The following is a 27,194-nucleotide window of genomic DNA, read 5'->3' as shown; positions in this document are numbered from 1 at the left end:
GCCACATATCCGGCAGAGGGAGCCTACTTTTTAGGTTTTGCCTGGCGAAAGCTGCGCTCTGCGCAGCTTTTTCGCCAGGCAAAAACCTAATGAGTATGGTAGGGGAGACAGGAACGGCCCCCGTCTTCCATTGGCTAGCTCCATAAATGGAGGCTAGCCATTGGAAGACGGGCCTGTCCATCAATGCCGGACCAGATTCGGGGGCGTTCCCGAGAATTTTTGGCTTTTGGCTACGTCACGCTACGTCAGCCAAAAGCCGGGAACGCCCCCGAATCTGGTCCGGCATTGCCGGCACCCGCCTTCCTGCTCGGGCTGTGAGAAGGAGCCTCACTTAGATGGCGTGGAGCGCTTTTGCTGACCTCTAAAGCCGGTGCCCACCCGGCATTGTCCCTTTGTTTCCCCGCCGCGGCCCCCGAAGCCGAGTTCCCCAGCCGAAGGAAGCAGCCGTCCGCCTCCAGCCAGGGCCGCGCTGGGATTGGCCCAGCCGGCCGAGCCTCCGCCGCGTCATCGGGAGGAGGAGTGGAGAGCAGGAAGCAAGAGATCTGCCGGAAGAAGTCCAGGTGAGTGCTTTGTTTTTTTGTTTGTTGCTTTATGTCCGTGTGTGTCTGTTCCCGCCCCCCCTCCCGCTGTCAGTGTGTGGCCGTTCCCGACCCCCTCCCGCTCTCCGTGCCTTTCCGCCCCCCCTCCGTTGCATTGTAAATGCTTGTTTTTATGTGCTTGCACCCATCGGTGTGATCCACCACTTCCTATGTAGGCGTCCACCCTGTCCAACCTTCCCTCCCTGTAAGCCTCCACCCAGTGCGCAAGCATATTCATGCCCCCCAATCTGCCGTGTCCCCCCCTTGCTATGGGTCCTTTCCTCTGAGCTCCGCCCCTAGCCACTCCACCCTCCAACTCTTCCAACTCTACTGGCTGATGCAACCCAGCTTGCTGCTGGCTAGGCCGCAGGCTCTGTTCCACCACTTGGGACTCCCCCTGCCTCATACCCCACCCTTCTGCGCATCCCCCAAACTCTCACATAGCACCACGTGAAGCTCAACAGATGCAGCTTGTTTATATCCTCCCCCCCTCGATACCCATAAAGAGCGTCAACTCTACTGATACTGCATGCTTCCTCGCTTCTTTACAACTCGTGGCCCCATAGCTGTGCACACTGTGCGGATGGTCCGCTGTGCCCCGACTTTCTTCTTCTAAACAACCCCCCACTTGGTCAAGGGCTCCACCACGCCGGACTCCCTAGTGTCCCCTCACCACATCCCCTCCCCTCCCCTCCCACCTGCAGCGCCGGCTCTCACTCAGGCCGCGCCCCAGCCCAAGCTTGAGGGCCCACCCCTATTTCCAGGTAATCTGTTCACAGTGTGGCACCTCGCACTCACCTCGTCAACGATGGCCCTAACCCCCTGCCACTTTCTCAGGTGGAGAAAATACTACAACCGTGGCAGCAACACCCACCAATGCCTGCCTCTCCACTTATCATGAGCTCTAACCTTCCAACCTCCCTCAGGAGCCTCATCACCTCTGCCACATGAGTGTCACTGGATACGCTTCACAGTAAGGCACTCATGAACAAATAATATACCGGGGAAATGTTTAATACCACAAAGGCTAATTTACCTCACCAGAAATTAAACACTGCTGTGCTTCCTGCCACTAGGTCACCTGAACATAAAATGGTGGAAGGGAACCCAACATGACCCCTTAAATATAGATTGGGCTATTTTTGGGCGACATATGCAGTCCAATACAAAATGGCAGTCACTGGACTGCACCACCCTCCTAATCTGCCCAGGGGGCAGACTTCCCACTGGTCAGCTGCCACCCAAAATACCCCATGTGAAGAAGCATAACTGGTGCTCTATAATAATTACTGGATTTTCTAGGGATGCCCCTATCTTACATTGAGGTTCTATGTCACCCTTCCGTGCTCCCTCCGAATGCAACCTTTTTTAATTGTTCACCGAATGTGGAATATTACACAGTGCGAGTTACCTCAACTTTTCTGCAATTTGGTGACGGGCTCACTCCTTGATTAATCTGTCAAATTATTAATTTGCATTTTTCTGGTTGGGGTTCAATTACAGTTGACGAAAAATGTCGAATGGAATTGATGCAGTACTATTAACTTCCTGATCTCTAATTGAATGTATATGCAGTATCATCGGTTGCCTACTCTTCAAGTATCCTTGCTGGGCTGTTTTTCGCACACACTTTATTTCCTTATCTGTTATTGATCACTGTGTGAACACCCACGACAAGGGAGCACGTTTTTAGCAGTAAAATGCTGAATACTTGCAATGTTTGTGTCTCCTCTCATTAATTGTGCACATTTATTGCATTCTAAATTATTCAATGTTTCATCACATGGATCCCTTGTCATGTGTATGTTGATTGCCCCTGGTTCCAAGGGTATTTACACTGTGGGCAGCCCCTGTTCCCCGAATATATATATTGGGTATAGAGCACTCTGGACTTCTACTCCCCAGAAGGTACTTGTGTATTCAATTCCAAATGCCATAGGTTTGGGATGATGGGACCAGTTGAGATCCTTCCACAAGTCCCAACAGAGGGCTACTGGTTTGGCTTCTTCTCGAGGGCTGGGCCACTATGTACTGGTGAATGCTTGGTCGTTGGTGGCTATCCCCTAACTGAGCCCACTAGCCTTACCACATTCACCTTTCGACATTATTCACAGTTCAAGGCTCTCAATTGAATGTGCTGCTCTTAGTGGCTCTCGAGGCAGAGAAGAGGTGGACCACCTGCACCTGCTATGTCTAGACTGAATTTTTGCCCAAATTTACAAATGTTTGCAGGGACTTTTTCGATCTGGCGGCTCCCAGAGGCCTTTAATAATGTTTAGTAGCTCACCACAGTGCTTTGCACCACTTTGCATCCTCACGAGTGCCTGTGCAAAACCTTAGTATATTTGAGTGTTTGTGTGATGGGGAACCTCTGATTCCTATAGAAATGAGAGAGGCTAGCAAAAGAAGGAATGTAGTGGCTGTCATAAAAGTCACCGGAGGGATGCTGAGCATACCTACTGAGGAGGATTTTTTTTTGTTTCTTACCTGTATTAAGGATGTTAGGTTCCATGTTTTTCTCCTAAAGAGTACTTAGACCTTTTGGGTAAGACTAGTCTATCATGCTCTTGTTATTACAATAGGGGGCATTAAACAAAATCTAACCATCACTAGCAGAGCTACGTACTACCTCCACATAGTGCCAGTCCCAGATTTACTATTTGTTTCTGTGTGGCTATTGCATGAGTCAAAGTGGAGCATACAGGAGTGTCCATTCACCTACTCGCACTAAACGTCTTTGTGTCTCCAAAGCTGAGGCAAGTGTAGCCCCAAAAAGGCCTTGCATCACAAAGCACCAAACTCAGGTTCATGTATACAAAGAGGGCAAAATGCAGTGAAGGGGCATCGGGGAGGACAGCAAAAATCCCATGGACTAAAAACAGAGTAAGACGTACTAACCGAGCGTCACTTTGTATCACATCTTAATGCCAAACAATACCAGGCGCACACACGGAGCATGCGTAATAACACATTATAATCTTACACATGACGTGTCATTTTGACAAAATTACTCATTTTAAGTACCTTATACTTGGGGGGCTTTGTGTGGCTGTGTGTGTGGGGGGCTCTGTGTGGCTGTGTGTGTGTGGGGCTCTGTGTGGCTGTGTGTGTGGGGGGCTCTGTGTGGCTGTGTGTGTGGGGGGGCTCTGTGTGTGTTTGGGGGGCTCTCTGTGGGTGTTTGTGTGTGTCATTTGCGAGATAAAGCTAGTGGCATTGTAAATGACAATGCCATTTATTTATGTTAAAAAAAATTTAAAAAAATAATGTCAAGAGCAATGCCAATAGCTCTAACTTTAACAAAGGCAAAACCATTGCATTGTAAATGCTTGCTCTTTTAGCCAGTGTGGGAAGTGTCGGATGCAGGGTAGCAGACCCAACCTATACCTTAGAAAACACATTTTGACGGCTTTAGCGTAACCCAGACCAAAGTAGCTTTGTGCTACATGTGTTGAGTAAGAGTTCAGGGTCATCCAGCCATGTGATCTTTTTGAAAGGGCTGCATTATCTTCAACCCACGATAGATGTTTAATTGTTTTCTTGACCAGGTTTTTTAGCATTGTGTGATTTGTTGAGGTGTCCCAAAGCTGCTTTAAGCCCGTGTTTGCCAGGCTGCTTTTAAGATACTTGGCAGCTGGCGAGGAAGGGTGTTGCTTTAACTCCGTCCATAGATACTCATTTAGGGTTCCTTGTTTGAATTTCCTTACTTTATCCCAGACACTTATGTAGGCCCCCGGTCTTGCCAGAAACTGTTGTTGAATGCCGAACTCTAGCCTAATTTGTGCTGGGGAGGTCCATTTGGGCAGGCCGAAAATAATACTGTATGCAGCTATAATTGTATTATCAAGGATCTTTGCGTCTCTGCCTCTCAGTACCTCGCTCCCATAGGTGATTGTTGGCAGGAGTTTAGCACGGATTACTTGTACTAGAGGTAAAAGGGAGGGCCCAGAGAGTTTGCTGTTCAGTGTTTTTAAGGAGATTGAGAGAGCTCGTTTTCTGCGTGGTGAACTGTCCGCTGTTATCAATTTTGACTCCTAAGTATTTGTACACTTGCGCCTCTTCAATTCGTGTGTTGTTCCAGTACCACGACATGGAATTTTTCCTCTTCTTGCTAATAGTCATTGACTGTGTTTTCTCCAAGTTTATAGTCAGTTTGTTTGCTTCAGAATAGCTGTGTGTTGTGTTCACAAGGTGTTGTAGCCCTACCTTTGTGTGGCTTATTAGGACTATATCGTCTGCGTATAGAAGGCATGGTAATCGGAGCCCTCCCAGGTTGGGGGCGTGGGAGTTGCAACTGTTCAAGATTGGTACAAGATCTCCTAAAAACAGATTGAATAGCGTGGGGGCCAAGACGCAACCCTGTTTGAGACCTTTATTGTTTGGTATACGCATCGACAGGAGTGATCCATCACCCACCTTTATCTGAACCCAGGGGTCTGTGTGAAGGTTTATCAGCAGGTCTAACAGAGGCCCCGGTATCCCCCAAACTACTCAGTTTGGACCATAAGATGTTTCGATTTATATGGTCAAAGGCCGCCTTGTAGTCTATAAAACAGAAATGAATGGGCTTTTTGTTCGATTCAGCCTTATCTATTAACATACCCATAGTTAGGATATTGGTCATTGTCCCAACTGATTTGGTGAAGTCTGTCTGGTTGACCAGGATTAAGGATTTCTCTGTGGCCCATGCCTGTAGTTCCTCCAAGAGTATACCTGAAAAATACTTTGCATCATTGTCAATTAGGGCTACTAATCGGTAATTTTGCGGGAGAGCCTTGTTCCCTGCCTTAAAGATTGGAGAAATAATAGAGCCCTTCCAGGAATCTGGCAGGCTGTTGAAACATCTGATTTCCAGAAAGAGGGGTTCGAGTGCTGCTGCCCAGCCATTTGCATCTTGTTTGTAAAGAATGGGCGGGATCCCATTCGGTCCTGGGGCTCCCTCTCTTCTTCCTTTCTTAATTTGGCGCTTGATGGTGCTTTGTAAACTTGTTAGTTCTGCATTTAAAATTGGATTCTGACCATCTTGGTTGCTGATGCACTTTTGAGGTGGCTGTGCTTTATGTTCTATAAGTTTATCCATCACACAATCGGGTTTTGACCCCAGGTTGTTATCCATAACCTTATTAAAGTGATTTCCAAGATAGCTTGCCCATACCTCTTCTGTAATGTTGGATGAGACTCAGTCATGCATCGGTCTTATGAAGGAGTTTATCGTTTTCCAAAATTTTGCACCATCGTTCCATTTAGTGACAGAGTGTAGTCTTGCCCACATGTTATCCTCCATAGATTTTTTGGCTTCCCATTTTCATTTTTTCAATGTTACTTTTAGATTCCGTAAGTGGTTGTGCTTCCCTGTGTCCATGGGGTTCCACTGAAGTTCTCTCATCGTACGATAAATTGATTTTTTTCTGCCCCTAATTTTCTCTTTATGCTCATGCTGTCTCGGCCCAGTTTGACATGTTTCTTTGGTCTTGTAGCGTAGCGTAAATGGACATTGTTTTTGAAAATTGTTCCCATTTCGCAATTTCGCTAGATCCGGTACGAGCCCAAAAATGCTGTTTTGCCCTTTCTATTATGGTTTCATCAGTTGCTACTGAATATTTGATTTTCACTGACTATTTACTAGGCTTGAAAATTAAACTTTGCACTCTTAGCCACCCATTTATTTATCTTCATTACTTAAATCTCTGAAATATAAAAGCGCACACAAACCTTTGTGAAACTAGAAACTTCCAATAACTACGCTTCCCTGGAGTAATCGGCGTCATATGGCTGAGATACCCGCCACCCCCTCTCAACACAATCCCCAAGAATGGGAATACGGAAACATTTCTGAACTTTTGGAAGGCGGAGGGAGTTACCCTCCCGGCCGTATTTATTAAAATATGAAACAAAATTAAAACATTAAAATAACAGTTTCATATCATGTACAATTTCATTTCCATAGAACGATGTTTTGGCTGACCTTAACATATTTCTAATACAAAGGTTCTCCTAGCCGATACTAACATCCTACAAAACATTTTTAATTGAAATTGTACATCCTAACGTTAAGGGCCAACGGCAAGGTCGTAACCGGTGTCAGATCCCTAAACCAGAACTACCCCCCCACTTGTGAGGGGCGGCCACACAGAGGACTGTACCTCATGTGCACATACCAATTTCCCTTGTCTTGACGGGGGCCCCCATTAACTCGACGCCATTTTAAGGTCGTCCGAGGACTCGTGTGAGGTGTCTAGAAGGTAGCGTGGACCCCCCTCCCCACCCCACACAACTTACCACATCTGCCGTCGCAGATGTCCTGGCCCCGGGAAATTCCCAGGAGGGGCCCGTAGCCCCTCCTATACAGGGAGGGGCCTTGACCTCCTTCACTTTCCTTTCGGCGTCCCATCCTTAGAAGGGACCGCCTCCCGTTGAGGGGCCAAAGGCCACCTCCCCCCGGGCGCTCCCATCCGTAATGGGTGACGCCTCCCCCCATAGGGATCTTCCAATTACTGCTCACCGATCATGACCTTACCGCCACAGGCCGGATAGTTGACCGGCTATCCGGACCGCCCACAAAATCCTACCAAAAGGTCAGGCTGTAAACTCGTTAGCCAGGCTACGAGGTCTCCGATGAGTAAAGCATTCCCCACCCGGGACAAATGGACCCCATCCTCCAGATACATACTGTCCCCCCTGATACAACCATGAGGAATCGAATGCAATGCACTTGTACGAAACAGTCTAGCCAACTTGTTATTTACTTTCTTCACCGAATGATTTATAGCAGACACAGAATTCGCCCCCCGCCATACTTTTCGTGGAATCATATGGGACCATGCAATTGTGCACCCTGGAACCCTTCTCGCCAACCAACTCACTGTGGATAGTATCGCCTCGAGAAGTAGTCGTCTACCAGTGGTCACCAAATCATTGCCCCCAAGATGCACTATGATTATAGATGGCGGTGACCTTGCCCGCCCTAACAAACCCTCGACAAAAGGTTGAAACTGGTCAATACAGAGCCAGCCCCTTCCGTAGAAGGTCACCCTGTACCCGTATTCCCCAGCCATGTGAATCATGTCACCTGCTTTGAATACGTCCGCGGCACGCCTCACGTATGAGTGGCCCACGACCCACACCACTTTTTCCGCAGCCGGTGATCTTTGACCGCTGGTTCCCAGGTGTCGGGTCGACTGCACAGTCCGCCCCGCCTCGTAAGCTTGCGAAACTGTAAACCAAACAAAAACAAGAAGCGTGAGTACATGATTACAGCTTCACAACATGTGCAACCGCACATACCTTTTGTAACAGTTCGAGGACCAACGCCCCAATTGTTTCACTTTTTCTACACTCAGACCCCTGGCTGTAGCCTCTGTAGCAGCCCCTATCCGGAAGGAATGGGTCCCAAAATCGCCCGGGTTCAAGCCCGCGGCCGAGATTGCCATTGCTAGCACCCGCTGGAACTGAAACCTCGTCAGTGGGGTGGCATCAGTGTGCCTCAACAGGGTCCCCCCCCACGATGCCGCCCTCTGCGCCAAAAATTTCTCAACGCATACGACGGGGCACATGGGAGATCCGGGACTCCGATGGACTATTATACTGTCCCCGATCGCACCCTGATCGGTCTTGGACCTGGGAAACGAGACCATCATTGTATCCCCTTTAACTAGAACGTGCTCTCGGCACAGTCCCCCCCCCGTATCCTGCTTGTTCCTCGCCACCAATTCGCTTACCCGCATAGCCCCATGGAATGCTAATGCAAAAGCGGCCCTGAATAACACTGTTTCAGACTGGGATGAACAAGTCGCAGGGAGAACGGAAAATAACAGAGCCAACCTCTCCAGACCTATCGGGTGCCTTTCATCTACTCTGCGACCCTCAAGGCGTTGCCACCCACGCAGCGCTTTCTGTACTACGAAAGATGCAGTAGGGTCCTGGATCCCATGAGCCCGCGCCATGAAGGAAATGGCGGCTCGATGCCTCTGGGCCGTGGCTACCGATTTGCCTGCCTGATGTAACGACAGCAAAAACTTTACAACACATTCTTCCTGGCCCCAAAGCTCCCCCCTAGCCGAACCCAAAAAGGACTGATAAGAACGGAACGCCCCTTCATATGCCTTCCTCGTCCTGGGTGCTAAACTCTCTCCCACGAGGTTTTGTAGTTCGGGGCACCGAGAGACCAGAGAGCTTCGGGGAATGGTGCCGACACCGGGTCCGCTGTGGGCAGAAAACCCCAGAAGGCCTGCATACGGAAACGAGAAAGCGCATCAGCCGCCTGATTCAGTACTCCTGGCACATGTCTTGCCCTAAAGAGTACGTTCAATTGCATACATAGTAACACAATTTCCTTAAGCAATCTCAGAATCCATTTGCATCGTGCTGCCTGACTATTGATACACTCAACCACGGTCATGTTATCCGACCAGAACACCACAGAGTGATCCCGGAACCCCTCAGGCCATGTTTGTAGGGCCACCAGAATAGGGAACAGTTCGAGAAACGCAATGTTGCTCGTCAGCCCACACTCGTGCCACCATGACGGCCATTTTTGGGCCGACCAGTGATTACCGAATATGGCGCCAAAGCCTATACTCCCCGCCGAATCTGTCCACAGCCCCAACTCTCGGAGGACACCGCCGGCTTGTTCCAGACCACCCGACCATTGAAATCCGCCAGAAATGCCAACCAAATGCGCATGTCCTGGCGAATCTCGGCCGAGAGCCTCGTGCGATGGTGCCCTTCTTTAAGACCGACCATGGCTTGAGCAATCGAGCGGGAGAAAGGGCGGGCCATTGGCATTACTCTAAGGGCAAAATTCAACTGACCCACAGTTTGCTGCAATTGATGCAAGTTCACCTTGGTTTCCCGAATACATGCCTCAAGGGAGGCCCTGAATCTCCCCACCTTTTCTTTGGGCAGCCGGAAGCAACCTTCCAGTGAATCGAGCTCTATTCCGAGAAACTCGAGTGAAGTTGATGGCCCCACCGTCTTACCTGGTGCCAATGGTACACCAAACTGATTCATCAGACCACAAAATTTGTTTAAAGCTTGTGCACATTCTGGATCCCCAGCTGCACCCAGGAACAGAAAATCGTCAAGATAATGCATAACATGTTGAAACCCCGTCATTCTTGTGAATACCCATTGCAAAAAAGAACGGAATTTCTCAAAATAAGCACAAGATATGGAGCATCCCATTGGCATACATTTATCCATGTAATAGCGACCCTGAAACATAAAACCGAGGAGACGCTGATCGTCTGGGTGTACCGGGAGCAACCGGAACGCTGACTCGATGTCTGATTTGGCCATCAGCGCTCCGGGCCCCAGGCGATTCAACATGGCGACGGCCTCATCGAAAGATGCGTACCGCACTGAACACACCTCCGGGTCTATCGCATCATTCACCGAAAGACCTCTCGGGGCGGACAAGTTATGTATTAATCGAAACTCACCCGGGTCCTTCTTGGGGACCACTCCCAAGGGGGAACAAACAAAATTAGCAACTGGTGGCGTGTCGAATGGTCCGGCAACCCGACCCCGGGTCAACTCTTTCCCAATCTTCGCCTGAACCACCGCCGTATTCTGCAGGACCGACAGTTGGTTCCTACACTGTGCCTTACCCTGAAAATTCCCCACTGGGATGCGGAAACCATACGAAAACCCATCTCGCAACACCCCAGCGGAGACATGATCCGGGTATTCATTGAGCCAAGGAATCATTGCCATGGTATCAACCGGGGTAGGTAAAGGCGCCCCTCGGACTATTTCAGACCTGTTTGGCGCTTCCCCTACCTCCGTTATCACCCGTTTTGGCTCTGCACATGGTCTCAGGATGCGAGGATTGCCCACACCCCCCACAGTCGTGCCTAAACTTGCATGACCCCTGGGGCCTCGTACACTTTCCTCTGTTAAAATTCCAGCAGATGCCCTTTTTGCCTGTATTGCCACTCGATCTCGAGTGATGCTCATTACTTGAACCTGCCCGAAAGGGCGCCCCAGATGAATGGCGGGAAAACTCTCCCCCGCTTCCCCCCACCAATGGTGCCTTTAACATGCCTGATTTCTCCATCTTTTGCCAAGAAATGGAGTCGTAACAATCCCACGTCAGAGATGTGTCGAACTCCTTGGCCTTCCGAAAAACATTATCATAACAAAACCACTGATTGCCCTCATATGACTGAGAATACTCCATAATACGTGTCTGGTACACGGGTAACTCGGCCAACATTTCAGGCCTTCGTTCCCCCATAATTGAAGTGAAAATGCCAAATGCTCTGCCCCAATTACCTATGTTCTCATCGACCTTAAAAGCGGCCATCTTGGCGCGCCAAACACTCGGGTGCAAAAACTCTTTTTGACCCTTCACATGCTCGATCTCATAATGATCAGTTAGCAAAGAAAACATGTTCACATATTTCTCAGCCCATATCCTCTCCTTGATTTCAATCGGAATATGCTGAGCCACTTTCTCCCTTCTCGAGGGTACAGACCCCTCCCCCGCAATCGGCAGTCGCTGCTTACCTGAACTAGAGGCTGTAACCGTAGTCGCTGCCGAACTCGTGCCCGCCGCGGTTTCACCCACTGGAGCCTGCGGGGGAACAAAAGGACATGGTGCCTTTGCGGCCTCTCTTGACTGCCGCAACTGCCTCATTACTGCCCTGGCGTCATCCGCCGTGGTGCCTTCGCTATCTTTCCCCAACCACGCTGCCAGCTGTGCAGCCAACTCGGGAGGCATATCCTCCCCGTTCACAGGGGTGACTACAACAGGGATTGGTTGCCCCTCCTTCGGGACCGGGATCGGAGCTTCAGTCGGTGTATCGGGGAGCGCCGGCGGCGCCTCGGGAACCGGGGTCTCTCCCCCAGTCGCCCCCCTCTTGGACCTTCTACCTCTCCCGCTAGGGACTACTCCCGGCAATGCTGGTCCGACGACTCGCTTTGGGCCTCCTACACCGTTCATTGCCGCCATCTGTTTCTTCATCTCGGCCATGTCTTTCACGAGCATGCGGAGCATCTGATCGGTACCGACCCGCTTTCCGACCTTCTTGCCCGGTATTCTCGAACGATGATTCTCTGAAAGAACAAAGACAAAATTACAACGCTCAAAATTGGCTCTTCGTTCCGTCTCGAGCTCACGGGCAGCGGGGAGGTGCAGCTTCAGAGCACAGGAACAAGAGGATGCTACTTTGGCTTGTCGCTCCTTTTATCCTTCTTCGAGCAGGCGTAAACCCGCCTCCGCCCGCCTCCGGGGGCGTGGCTGGCGGCTTCGGTGTCTAGGACAACCCACTCTAGGGCGGGAAAAAGCGCGCCCCGGCTACGCCGCTTCGGGCATACCAGCCGGGACTCGCCTCCCGCCCAAGATGGCTTCCCGGGGGGATCGGGGTACTCCACCATACGTTCGGGGGGACCGATTGGTCGCCCCTTTCCAGTTGTACCGTAGTGTGCCATAGCATGATTGATGAGATATAAACATGGTTTTGGATTTAAAGAGCTGCAGGAAAGTCAGGGTGTCCAAGATAAATAATGCATCAGAATTCTTAACTCTTACTTAAAGGGCGAGGAGACCTTCATTTGCTTTATTATTTGAAATACCCTACCATGATGGTATTGTTGCTGATAATCTGTGCATGGAAACAGAAAAACTAAGACTAACAGGTGCTTTAGCACTTTCATGTCTCACATTAAGCCGTGGCAACCAAGATATCCAGGTAGACAATTGACAAATTAAATAAGTGCCCAGCATATTACTCTTCTATGTAATACTGTGCTCCAACATTGACCTAGGGCTGCTGGCCATAGAATCCCCAGAACACGCGTTTTGGAGTAAACTGAATAGGATGACCATGGCATGGATCGGGTTTATTTAAAATATTTTAGGCACATCAAAAGATCTCTTCTGCGCAAAGTGCTAGATTTGTAGCATGAGATGCGTTTGAGTGTCCTGTACTTAGCAGAAATTGCCTCTCCTCGACAAATGACTGCATATAAATCCATAAGAGCACATTACCAGCCAATAATGGTTAAATCACTAGAACAAGGACCTAAAGGTAACTCCTATGCTTGAAATTATACTATTACTACTACTGCTTTAGTTGTTTCAATTTGGAAGGGTCATGCCCATGTGAGTAAATCATTCAGACTGCAAATCACTGGAAATCGTTGGAACAAGATAACATGGTCAATGGAATTGAAAGTCTCATGCATAGACCCCTTCTCCCCAAGCCGATTTGAGCCCGCAGACTCCTTCCACAGGGGCAGGCAATAAATTAAAGGTGAGGGAAGAACACCACCCCCTCACTGAGCCTCGCAGAGGCTCTAGCGACCCCATCCCCTGGGTCCAATTAAAATTTAAAGAGGCGGGGGCATGCGCCCTCCCATCTCCAACACTTTACAGACCAAGAGGACCTCATCCCCTAGAGCTGTATTGTGTTTTCTAAGGGAATGGGTGTGCGGCTCACCTCCACGAGCCTTGAAAGGCGACAGGGATCCGATCCCCAGGGCCTGGCTCCACTGTGATGGCCTGTGTGCCCACTACTTGGACACCATTTCCCCGTTCGCCAGAGCATGGGGAGGGGAACTTGTGAACTCCCATCCGGCGGGAGCATTTGAAATAAGCTCCTGCTGGGTGGGAGCAGATAGTTGTTTCCCTGCCTGCACTCTTGTAGGCATGGAAACTCAGATTGCTCCTGCCCTGAGGGAGCATGCAAAAACAGCAGCTACCACCAGCGGGTGGCAATTCCGGCAACTGATGCACCCACATAGTCATCACCACCCCCTTTTGTACCGCTTTTGGCCGCCATAAGTGTGGCACGGTATGCTCAGACGTGAGTCCCTTGCTTACTTTGCCACTGGATTCAAGCAAGCCGGGCTGAAGACGGCTGGAATGCCAGAAGCCGGTCCTCGGAAGCTTGTTTCCGGTCCAGGGAAGGCATGGCTTGGCAGTTCGGGCTGGACTGTTCCCATGAGGCACAGATTCAGACTGATTTGCATATAGCCATGTCTGAACTGGGGTGGCAAAGTGGGCTAAAGAACGGTGATGGATCAAACCAAGATCTTTTGACTGGGTGTGAGTGTTTGATTGGTTCAGATGCTCCGTCCATCACCACCCCCTTTTGTACCGCACCCACATAGTGGCAACACAGTGTTGTGTGGGTCTACCGGGTGGGCACCTGGGCACCTAAGGACATGGGGATGGGGTCACCAGGGCCTTTATTGGTTCAGGGTGGGGTGGCACGTGCACCTCCCCTAATTCAGTTAACAGCCCTGGGAGATCGGGTCACCAGACTTGTAGAGGCTTGGTGAGGAGGGCTGCACGCCTCCCTCCCCTTAAAAATTAATATGGCCAGAGGGATGGGGTCCCCAGGGCCGTTTAGGGTCAGGGTGTGGGCCATGTGCTCTACTCCCCTAATTAAAGAAAATGGGCCCAAGGGATGAGGTAACTTGGGACCTATAGAATTAGGGGAGGGGAAGACATGCACCTCCTTCCTTAATATTTATTAAAAATATGAAAAAGAATTGGCAACTCCCACTGACACCCATGAAGAGTCCTGGCAGGAAAGCCAGTGGGCCGCAGAAGCCCTGGGACTCCCCCACGGCCTCCCCCAAAAACAATGAACTGGGTACCTCGGTGGGTATGGGACACACAAATTAAATATATAAAAAATTAATGAGGCTAGTAGCCACTCATTTATTGTTCACTGCTCCTACAAAGGAGCGCCCCCCAATGTCCAAGGGTATTTTAAAACGGCATATTTTCGTGTGTGTGGTGTCCTAGAAGAGGCAGATGCACCACCAAGCCCTTTTTTCTAAGTTGGTGGCAGGGTCCAGGGAGAGCAGCCCCTCCAACTACATTAAAAAAAAGTAAGTCTCCTGAGTCATTAAATCTATGACTTCAGAAAAATTTACCATATTTTTAGGTAGAGCCTAGGCAGTGCATGCGCTCTCTCTCAGCATGCGGTCATCTACTCTATGGGCTTTCACTACGCCCACTGCTTTTCATTGGTTCCTATGTTTGCCTTTCAAAATTCCTTTGGTGAATAGTTCACATTTGTCCCACCTTTTGGCTGTTTTGTTCAGCCCTGGAGACTGACCCTGTTACAAGGATCAGTTCTCTTCTAGCCAGCAATGTAGGTTTTGGCACTACTTCTTTTGCCTCGGTTCGAGGTGACGTCTTCCCACCATCTTCTGCTCATCGTTGCTTGTTCTACTTTTCCGAAATTTTATTGGCACGCCTTTCCATCAGGAAGAAGGCTCCAACATATCCCTTTTCAAACTTCCTATGCAGTGATGTGAAGAGGTGGGGGCATTCACACACAGTGCGAATACAGCCCGCAGGTGCAACTTTTAAGAGGACTGCTGTCCTTGTTCCTTTAGCATCTAATTGCAAGCAGAGCATTAAACACCCATTAACAGCTTGGTAGAAAGATGAAACTTCTAGTTGAAATCTTATTGATAAAAACTTTCTTTAAATATCAATAAACTTAAGTAGTGCAATATAAAAAAAGGTGCAAAGGAGAAAAAAGTTAAACACATTCACCTCTTTGGAAAGAGTACAGCTAGAAAAGGAATGGCAGGATCAGCAGAGTTGTTTAGAAAGACGAAAGCACTTCGACAGGTCTGGGTGCGGTTGCTTACATTTTCAAGGACTGCTGCTGGGAAGCTATTACTAAATACGGTCTTTTGTGAGAGGACATGATAGTTTCGTTTTCCGATAGATTCAGTAATTGCTACGTCTGGACTTGTAGTCTCCCTTGCTTCTCTTTCGTGCAGCAGAAAAGAGGCGGAGTAATAAAAAGGTATTTGTGTTTTTATGCCAGCCTTCTGTGCATTCAAGTGTGCATGTTTTTTTAAATCTTGTAAAAATGCCTTGTTTTTTTCTTCGATTACCCAACGATAAAGAGTACAGCAGATATTCACACACACTGCAAGCACTCTGCTCATTACAAACTCACGAAGACACAGCAATGCTTTTACTCTGATATTCAGCTTGCACTCACTAAGCACACCTCATCCTACACTCAGTCACACCTCTCACACTGTACTCACATATGCATACCTCTCACCCTGCAATCACATAGGCTTTTCTCTGAACCTGCACTCAAGCAGGCACAATGCCCACTATGCATGCAAACAGGCACAATGCTCCACCCGCACCAACACAGACACAATGTTCACCCATGCATTCACACAGGCAAAATGCTCACTCTGCACTCATACTGGTACAATGCTAACCCATGCATTGATACAGGCACAGTGCTCATTCTACACTTACACTCCACATAATACCACACAACACCACATAATTTAACTCTCCCTAATTACACACTACCCAATACCACACAAATACACCCCACATAAATCCCCTCTATGCCATATAATAATCCACATGAATCCACTCCACATCATGCCACATAATTCCACTCAACATAATTTCAAAGGCACACCACATATTTAAACTTCACTACATAACACTCAATAAAACACAATATACCATTCCACATAATCACACCACATGAAACATAATCCCACTCCACTTAATTCCAATACACTCAAACACATAATTACTATCCACATATTACCACTGCACACCATGCCACATAATTCCACACACAAATTAACTCAACTCCACACAATTTCACGCCACACAAAGCCACAACTAACAATTCGAATTCAACCAAGATAATCCCATTACACACTCATACATCCACTTCACTCCATAACACATTGATAAGAGACATTTACAACACCAATAGCTCTAACTCTTTATTTTTTAACACCAAAATACTTATATGTTCAACTTAGCTCCTACCTTTTTTTTATCACCAATAAGGCAAAGCTATCCATATAGTTCCACGCCACACAATTCAACGCCACACATTTCCAATCTACACCACGCAATTCAACACCAAACCACATAATACGACAACACAATTACACAACACACCATATATGTCCAATCCACACCACACACTTCCACATCATACCACAAAAATCAACAGCACACCATAAAGTTAAACTCCACTACATACCACTCACCAACACAAAATACCATTCCACATAATTACACACTATCACACACAATGCCACTTCACATAATTCCAGTACACACAATACCATATTATTACCATCCACATAATTCCACAGCACACCATGCCACATAATTCCACTACACAAATCCACTCTACACAATCCCATTCTACACATGCATACACTCCATAAAACACAAGTAAAAGACATTGCCATTTGCAATGCCTATAAGCTCCGACTCAAACAACTTCGAGACCTATTGCTCTGCCAATGCCTGTTTTTAAAAGCATTCGGAGCTGGAGCTCTATCCTCTGAAGCTGGAGTGCAAAGCCCTCTTGTGGTTGTTTTTATGATTGCATGTGTGGACTAAAAGTGTTAAAAGAAAGACTGACAGGCTTTTTTTTATTAAAACTTAATTGTTTTTAATAATATTCATGGTTATTAAACATTGCATTAGCCAACCGTAGGCCAAACATGGCCAAAGGCCATGCACGGCAGGGAGTTAGCTGCCCACAGGGAGCTGGGCGCAAGCCTTGTGGCCAACGCCTTTAGCTGTGCACAGTGTGAGGTTTGCTTGACATATGGTAACAACATATTACTTTAAGTTAAAACTAAAAAACATAGAAATTCACCAAAAAACAAAGGTTAGAGTGATGTTATAGTTAGGAATTGTAGTTTTAGCTTACATGAAATAAAAAAAAAACTTTGAAATTCAATAAAAGCCAAAGGTTAAAATAACATTATAGTTAGGTGAAAATTTCAGTGACAATGTAACGTTTTAAAATTTAAAAAACACTGAAATTCTCCCGTTATAGTTATCTCAAGTAACTATAACTTGTGCCCTAAAGTAACTATAACTCGCACCCTAACCATGCACTGCTAATTACTCCAAATATTACATCACTCGTGACATGGTCGATGACATCACTGATAACATCACTACTGCATTTGAAATGACATCATTAATGCCAAATCCGTGTATGGCAGGGGCATGTGGTATAGTTACTTTACAGCACGAGTTAAAGTTACTTGAGATAGCTGTAACTGTTTTTCAGTGAATGTACATATCTTTAAAATAGCACCAACGCCCGCTGTGAGGAAACAACTTGAATCTGATGTTGGCGAGGATATACAAACCCCCTGCGCATGTTCGGAACAGTAAGGAAAGATGGTGAGTGTGTGTCATCTGGTACTTTCACACCGATGCAGCCCGTAATTGAACAGGAGTAGGGCCCGGAATCCAGCAACACATTTCTTTTGAAAATCTGCCACATAGAGGAAGTATATAATGGGACCTTGTAATGGAACTACTTAATGGACTGCCTTAATAGGAGCGCCATGCGGCTGCTAAATCGTTCGAACAGTAGTACAAGGTCTCACATGTGTCTTAAATTAGACAACTAAGTTTACCACAAAGCCGCTGATTGCATGTAAGGAATGGCAATGAAAGCAATTAAAGAATGCAACCACTTGAAGACGAATGTCGAAACGCATCGTGGTGATGTGCTAAGGCTGTTTATTTAATAAAAAGACTGTTGCCTAGAGGAGCCTCCGGGAGTTCATATTTTTTCCCTTTGAGCATACATCATTCGGGGATTTGTGGTCTTTACCTCCAACGCAGGCACCAGCGCTCCGACGCACATCGCTTCTAGACTGCTTTGTGTGTGTGTGTATATATATATATATATATATATATATATATATATTCACAGAAAAAACCATAGGTTATAGTGGATATATAGTTAGGAATTTGCATTTACAAAACCTTGAAAATTCAATGAAAAAACCATAGGTTATAGGCCATATATAGTTAGGAATTAGCATTTACAAAACCTTATTTTACTCGCATAAAACCATTGAAATTCCATATATAGTTAGCTAACTATAAGCGCTAACTATATATCGCGCACCCGCAATCCACTGCTGATGATGTCACATATTACATCATTCATGACATGGTCAGTGACATCACTGATGACATCACTGATTACAACATCCAGTGACTGTATGTTTCTGTAAAGTTAAAATATGTTTCACATATTGAAGAATGAGTGGATGTATAAGTGTCTGGATGAAGAATTTAGTAGGTGCATGACTGACTGTATGAGTGAGTGATTAAATGTGTCTCACTGAGTGCATGGGTTAGTGACTAAACTGTCTTAATTCGTGCATCAGTATGTTTGTTGTTGTGTAAACTGCTGCTTGTGTTGATCAGTAGCTATAAGAGTAGCCATATGGGTTATTGATTGGTTGCCCAAATATTTGAATGGGAGGCTGAGTGTGTGTGTGGGTGGCTGGGAGGTGCGTGACTCTGTGCATAGATGTGTAAGCAGTTGATTCACTAGGAGTATGAGTTCAAGAGTGCATGTGGAAACAGCTATATGAGCGGTTGACTGTGCATGGGTGTGTTGGTGAGTGAATGGATTTCTCATTGCTACATGTGCAAGTAAGTACGTATGTAAAACACAATACATGTGAGAGTTGAGATATATAAATAACTGAACATAAGAGCCAGTGAATGTGTGAGTGGCTGTATCGATCACTGTGAGCTTGTATCAGGGATTATATAAGAGAGTAAATATGTGTTATTATATGTTTGAATAAGTAAGATGTGTATAACTGTATAGTTGAGGAAATGGAGGTGTGATTGATTCTTTGCATGACTGACTAGGTGTGTGAGTAAGTCCATGGATGAGTGACAGTCTGTGAGTGTCTGTTTATACTGAGTGTATGTAAGGTTATATTAGAGTCTGAAGAGGTTCATTGTATTATCACATGAGTGATGTGATCAGTGATGACAAATGAGATGTCATCAGTGATGTCATTTGAGTTGTCATCAGTGATGTCATTTGAGATGTCATCATTGATATCATTTGAGTTGTCATCAGTGATGTCATTTGAGATGTCATCAGTGATGTCATCAGTGATGTCACTGACCATGTCATGAATGATGTAATATGTGACATCATCAGCAGTGGATTGCGGGTGCGCGATATATAGTTAGCGCTTATAGTTAGCTAACTATATATGGAATTTCAATGGTTTTATGCGAGTAAAATAAGGTTTTGTAAATGCTAATTCCTAACTATATATGGCCTATAACCTATGGTTTTTTCATTGAATTTTCAAGGTTTTGTAAATGCAAATTCCTAACTATATATCCACTATAACCTATGGTTTTTTCTGTGAATTTCATTGGTTTTTTAATAGCAAATATGAAAAGCTTTAAAATGTCAAGTACGTGATAGATAAAAACATTTTCGTATTTATGCACGCTGATGTGCTTTGAACGCTGCCCCCCCCTCCCCTCTTTTGCCTTTGTTAGTACTCTCTCTTTGCAGATACAGAAGGGTAGTTAACGCAGGCCTTTACCCCCGTTGTAATCCGTCGTACCTCCTTGTCTCTCCATTTGATTGATTGTTGTCCAAGCATTTACTGTTTTAGAATTGGTTCTCTTTGGATCATTCTCTATTTACAAACAAGCACAAAGTCGCAATACTCTGTTTAGTCTTTGCAGATAGTGAAAAATCGTGTAAAAAAATAAAAGTAATCGAGCAAAATCAGTAGGCCACTAATTGGATCTCTTTTTGACCTCGCTAAAATAGAAATATTAGGAACAACCCTTCTTGAGAAATACGAAAATAGTGAGATGAACTGAGCTCCACACCATGAGGGCTGCAAGACAGCTCGGCTCCATCACCCATCCCGCACAAAATAATGACAAACCCTATGCAAATATTAAAAATATAGACAACACACCAGCAAAGAAATAGGGTAAAACATTTTATTAAAAAACTATTTACATAACGTTGGTTTATAAGATGATGTCAGTAGTGGACCGATGTGTGAATAGATCGAAAACAGCACAAGGCTCCAAGATCCGGATAGCAAGCTCCTGGATGTTGGGTGCCATAGTTTAGAGTTCTGAATTTCAGCCTTTTTCAATGCCTGTGCTTTGTTGAATCAAAATGGCGGCTTGACACAAAGCTGACTCAAGCGTTGTTACTGATGCTATGCAGACCAAAACTGGTTTTCAGTTTGTACATTTTTCTAGATTTTTCAATCCAAGTTTGGTTGACTTTGTAGAACGATGGCTTCAGATTTTCAACATACGGTGTGGTGGCGCTGACTGGGAGGGGGCGCTTCGCTCCTGCCCCCTCCCCAAGTAAGATTTTCATACGTGAAAGTACGTTAATGGTTTTGGTCCCCGAGATGCTTCGATGTCACTACCATTCTCAAATAGCATAAGTTCTGGATGTTGGGTGCCATAGTTAAGAGTTCTGAGCAGCGCTTGTAACACTGTCTAAAGCTTATTTCCTCCTACTGCAGCTTCACTATTCTCAAAGTAAGTGAGTGTCGTTTGTGGACCTGACTGCATTAGAAAACAATATGATATGTTACCTTCCTAAACAGCTTGACGGAGGCCCCTGAGGGGCGCTGTGATGGCCATGGACTCGGAGAAGACGCTTGGCTCCGACACCCTCCCCAAGTCTTATAGCACTGGTGTAGCCTGAGATCGCCCCCGACATAGGCGGCCGGCTCCCGGGGTCCGGCGGTACTTTTTGCCTTTTGATGACTCTTCAATTCTGGACCTTGTCCCACAATCCGTTTGACCTGAAGACAAGCTGTAGTGAGGCGCCCCTTTATCGTTTTAGTTGCCATTCCGCCCGCTTTTGCTACACTGTGCCTCTTCCGCCATTCAGCTGTTTTCCGCCCGCTCTTGCGACTACAGCGTCTCGCTCACCATGTAGTTGAGATGCGCCCGCTCTAGCGGTGCAGCGATAGGCGGCTGCCACAGGACTCTCAAAATGGCGGCCGGCTCTTCGGTTTTGGGCCTGGTCCACTAAAATGGCCCTGGGACACCTTGGAACTCGGACGCTTGTCTGCTAGGGCTTGGATCCCATTCTCGAAAAGCGTCCCCTCAGCCGTGAAGATTCTACAAAAGTCATGGGGGCCTCCGACTCCCGCAGGCTTCTGGTGGGGAGCGGCTGCCATGATTGCTCGTGGAATGGCCACGACGGAGCTACGAGATGGTAGTGGTCTCATGCTGACGCCAGCTTTAGTCTGAAACATCCAGAAACACTGTAGACTACCAATTCGATCAGTTCCGGTAGCGCCCCAACATGACCCGGAAGAGAAGAACTTGCCCTCCCCTCTTTGACTGATGGTTCTTGTTGCCTGTCCCCTCTGTTGTCATTTAACAGAACTTTTTGGACTGCTGAAAGGGGTTGTGTTCTGAACGCTGGTTGGTGGAGACATTTAGACTATATTCTTGACCTACGTTGTCGCGTAATGCGTTTTATGACACGCCGCGTTAGCGCACCCGGAAGTGATCCGAGGCGCGGCGCGCAGCGCGTAACGTAAGCATAACAGGTCATGTGACTTGTTAATAAAACTTTTCATTGGTTCATTTTACTTTTGTTAATTTAATGATGAAAAGCTTGGTCATATGACCTAAAAATTACGCTTTTTATTATTTTCGAACAATATTTTTTTTTCAAACATATGTTATAATATTCCAGGCTAATGTACTTTCCCGGAAAATTTACAACTGTCTGGCAAGTAAAATATATTCCTTTTTCGAGAAAAAGGGCGTTTCTTCCTTCCATGACGGAGCCGTTGAGTAAAAGAGATTCGGCCTGCTGTCTTAGTCGCCGATGCGCCTGATTATCAGATTCTTATCGATCACTTTATGTTGCAGACATGAAAAACACAACTGCCCTTGACCATTTATCTTTACTGCGTTCCTACATATTATACCTTTTATCCGTCATGTAATTGGACTGCTTTATTTCACTTGCCTTTTACTGATTCGAAAACAGTCACTAAAAGTAAAAACTTTACAAATGAAAATACTACTACCGTGTTTTGTTTTAAAAACCTTTATTGTGAAAATGTCAGTATACAAATACGGGCCTATAACCACGTGGGCCGGCCACGGAGCAAACTCAAATCGTATATGATGAGGAGACATTTACACTGTAGAAGAACGTAACGAGCGGGCCATTAGGTGACAAGAACAAAGGTGTCTAACAGTTGCGGTATCGGTGGACGTACATTTTGTAATTAAAATACGACAGGGCCACTTACAATAACATTTTCTAGATATACATTTGCGGGCAAAGAGTTACGAGTCCCATTTATACCGGCGCCATTTTGGGCGAGGCCGGGCAGGTCCAAGATATAGTCAAAATGTCTCCACCAACCATCGGCCAGACCAGAACCCCTTTCGGCCCTTTATGTTACAAGATGATGTCTTCCATTCAGAAAATATTGGTGGCAGCATTTTGAAAGGAAACAGAAACAGCCGTTCTCCTAGTGAGTTTCACATTGTTACATTTAAGAAGAATGTTGAAGAGTAGTATGTGGAAAATCTGAAGCCATTTTTCTACAAACTCTCAATCAGACTTGGATGGAAAAAAAAACCTGAAGAATGTACAAACTGAAAACCAATTTTTGTCTGTATAGCACCAACAGTAACGCTTGAGTCAGCTTTGTGTCAAGCCGCCATTTTCATTCAATCAATAGCGTCCCCCTGCACACATTCAGGGACCTGGTCGTGTCTTCAGATGAAACGCATTGTAGGAAAAGAAGCAGAAAGGAAAAGGAAAAAAGTTCCGCCGGACCTAGTGAAGCTGCAGCAGGTGCAAATAAGCTTCAGACAGTCTTACAAGCACTGCTCAGAACTCTCAACTGAGGCACTCAACATCCAGGACTTGCCATTCGGATCTTGGCGCCTTGTATTTTTGTTTTGTTTTTGATGGAAGGGAAAGAACAAAAAACAGACATTGAAAAAGGCTCAACAGTGCAGGGCGCCTTGTGCTGGTTCCGACCTATTCACACATCGGTCCGCTACTGACATCACCTCATAAACCAACGGGGCACCCCACGCCGACTTTCGGCGCAGCATTGTAGGATGGACACACCAGTGCGGCAATTTGATGGACACCACCTCGGTGCCATCCAGATCTCGGCGCGTTCATTCATTCAATAGCGTCCCCCTGCACACATTCAGGGACCTGGTCGTGTCTTCAGAAGAAACGCATTGTAGGAAAAGAAGCAGAAAGGAAAAGGCAACAAGTTCCGCCGGACCTAGTGAAGCTGCAGCAGGTGCAAATAAGCTTCAGACAGTTCTACAAGCACTGCTCAGAAATCTCAACTGAGGCACTCAACATCCAGGACTTGCCATTCGGATCTTGGCGCCTTGTGCTGGTTCCGACCTATTCACACATCAGTCCACTACTGACATCACCTCATAAGCCAACGGGGCACCCCACGCCGACTTCCGGCGCAGCATTGTAGGATGGCCACACCAGTGCAGCCACTTGCTGGACACCACCTCGGTGCCATCCGGATCTCAGCGCGTTCGAGTCACTGTGCCGGAAGAGTGACCGGAACTCAGCTGAACACGCCGTCTTTCGGCGCAGCATTGTAGGATGGCCACACCAGTAGGGCAATTTGCTGGACACCACCTCGGCGCCATCCGGATCTCGGCGCGTTCGAGTCACTGTACCGCAACAGTGACCGCAATTCAGCTGGACACGCCGTCTTTCGGCGCAGCATTGTAGGATGGCCACACCAGTGCGGCAATTTGCTGGACACCACCTCGGTGCCATCCGGATCTCGGCGCGTTGTGCTGCCTTCGGCCTATTCGCACATCGGTCCGCTACTGACGCCGCCTCACGTGCCAACGGATTTTCTACGCTTTTTGTAGCCCTATGTCGCATAACAGGTCATGTGACTTGTTTATAAAACTTTTCATTGGTTCATTTTACTTTTGGTTTCCTAAAGATGGAAGGCTTGGTCATATGACCTAAAAATAACACTTTTCATTGGTTTAGAACATTTTTTTTTCCCAAACGATGAAAGCCCCACCTTGTTTCTGGATCATTCAGACTGAAGCTGGCGTCAGCATGAGAGCACCACCATCTCGTGGCTCCGTCGTGGTCATTCCGCGAGCGATCATGGCAGCCGCTCCCCACCGAAAGCCTGCGGGAGTTGGGAGCCCCCAAGACTTTTATACAATCTTCACGGCTGAGGGGACGCTTTTCGAGAATGGAGCCCAAGCCCTAGCAGGCAAGCATCCGACTTCCAAGGTGTCCCAGGGCCATTTCAGTGGACCAGGCCCAAAACCGAAGAGCCGTCCGCCATTTTAAGAGTCATGTGGCAGCCGCCTATCGCTGCACCGCAAGAGTGGGAACAACTCAACTACATGGTGAGCGAGACGCTGTAGTCGCAAGAGCGGGCGGTAAACAGCTGAATGGCCGCCACCTGGGGAGGCCCGTTCACGCCGCCTCCCCCCCCCCCCCGGGCCGCCGCACGCCAATTTTTGGAGCAGCATTGTAGGATACCAAAACCAGTGCGGCAGTTTACTGGACATCACCTGGGTGCCTGTCGTACATGTTGTGTCAGCCATGTGACACTGGACACAGACCGCTACTGACGAGGCCTCCCCCCGCACCACCCGGGACGCCCCACGCTGTTTTTCTGTGCTGCATTGTAGGATCCCTAAACCAGTGCGGCACCCAGGCGACATCACCTGGGTGCCGTCCAGAACTCTGCACGTTGTGCTGCCTTGGGACTATTCGCACAACAGACCGCTACTGACGAGGCCTCCCCCCGCCCCACCCGGGACGCCCCACGCCAATTTTCGGAGCAGCATTGTAGGATCCCTAAACCAGTGCGGCACCCAGGCGACATCACCTGGGTGCCGTCCAGAACTCTGCACGTTGTGCTGCCTTGGGACTATTCGCACAAAAGACAGCTTCTAACCATTGTTGCTTTTTGTGTTAATAAATGTTTAAATGTTTTTAGTTTTTGTTCTGTTCATTATCGTTAAAAGTTAATAAAGTTTTATAACCTTACTTTGTTGGAGTGTTATCTATTTTTTGAAAAACGGGTGAATGGGGCCTTGAATCGGGTTATTGTCATGTGTGGGCTTTGGAAGTGTGCTGCTGCAGGATCGGACATTTCAAACTCAAATGCACGTTCTTTTTCTTACCTTTCCGAAGCATGGAGCGCAATAGCAAGCAGAGAAAGGGTGATGCACGTGTTGAACACTACCTGACCTGGCAAGTTGCTGGCAGTGCCCCCCCGCCCGCTCCTGAAAGAGGGCACACACACACCGCCGCCCCGAGTACTTCAGAAATCTTTAAAAGACCATGCGCTTGTTCATGAGGCTTAAATGGTTTATCACCTCTTCTAGAACCCCTACATCGACCCTCTGACGTTTCATGGAAAAATTACCATGTAACACAATACCAAGCCCTATCAGCTGAAACCCCCAAGGAATCGTGGGGCATATTAGCAAGGGGGTTTATCTCCGCTTTTTTGGCTTTAAAAACCATGAAAGCGGAGATAAAATTATTTCCCTATTATCAAGCTGTCGCTAACACCAGTTAGTGACACCTAAAAGGAGATAGCGACCATCTTGGGCCCGGCTTTGCATGTCAGTGATACTTATCACTAATGACATGCAAAGTGGCGTGCCAAGATGTTAGCGACTGGAAACAGTCCCTAACATCGCTACCTTCTATTACCAACTTTTGGAGATATTCGCACTAAGCGCGAATATCTCCAAAAGCTAACACCTGCCCTGAGCAGGTTTTAGCCATGTTATCCAATGGGAGGTGGATAACATGGCTAAGAGCATTAGGTCGATAATACATGAATATCGCTGACTTTTCTGCGATAATAGCAAGGTTTATCTGCGATAAAAATCGCCGATGTGCGGCGATAATTTTTGTCTCTAAACAAGTTATAGACAAAAATTATCGCTAGTTGTTAGTAATATGCCCCCGGGTTTTTGCTTGCAGAAATCGGGAGGCGGGAGACTAGCACTGAAATCAGTACTCACACGCCTGAATCAGGAGGATTGGCATGTCTGAATTCTCTACAGCTGGGGCCATAAACTACATCCGCAGGGGTAGGTGATAGCCTGGGACCAGCCTGGCATCTAAAATGGCTGCCGTGCACGACAAAATTGTGGCATTCGAAAAAAGGCAAGATGGCGCAGCCGCTGGAAGAGATATATCAACATATATCAGCCTCCTCAGCCACCCTCAGGAAACATAGGGGATTAGGATATGTCTCCCGCACCCCCTTATACCTAGTACTTTAATTAACGAAGCACAAAATGGCGAATTCCCGTTTCGCTACCAGTTTGCGGCCCAGTTCGCGGCCCGTGAAGCGCTTCTACCGTGAAAAATCATTTTTTTTTTATTTTCCCCACGGGACCCTTTAATAACCCCAACAACATTCCTAGGGGGTCAAGAGGGGGATACCTTGCCCCCTTTCATTAAATTCCCCCTTAGTTTTTCACCTTTTCTTCTCTCTCGATCCTACCGAGAGACAAGATGGCGGCCGCTCCGGACTGTCACGCAGCAAAAAAAAAAAAAAAGCTCACGCACAGCCGCTGGAAGAGATGTATCAACATATATCAGCCTCCTCACCCACCCTCAGGAAACATAGGGGATTAGGATACGTCTCCCGTACCCACTTATAACTAGTAATTTAATTTACGAAGCACAAAATGGCGAATTCCCGTTTCGCTACCAGTTTGCGGCCCAGTTCGCGGCCCGTGAAGCGCTTCTACCGTGAAAAATCATT

At 47.1% G+C, this 27,194-nt stretch overlaps 1 protein-coding gene across 7 annotated transcripts in view; it reads right to left on the bottom strand.

Moving 5' to 3' along the window:
- MYO6 (myosin VI) overlaps positions 1 to 27,194 on the bottom strand; it is a 924,144-nt gene that overhangs the window by 682,274 nt on the left and 214,676 nt on the right. The gene's annotated exons all lie outside the window — the stretch shown is intronic.

Source organism: Lissotriton vulgaris, chromosome 6, assembly GCF_964263255.1.
Source record: "Lissotriton vulgaris chromosome 6, aLisVul1.2, whole genome shotgun sequence".
Classification (NCBI taxonomy): domain Eukaryota; kingdom Metazoa; phylum Chordata; class Amphibia; order Caudata; family Salamandridae; genus Lissotriton; species Lissotriton vulgaris.
This window is presented reverse-complemented; position numbering and strand designations above follow the sequence as displayed.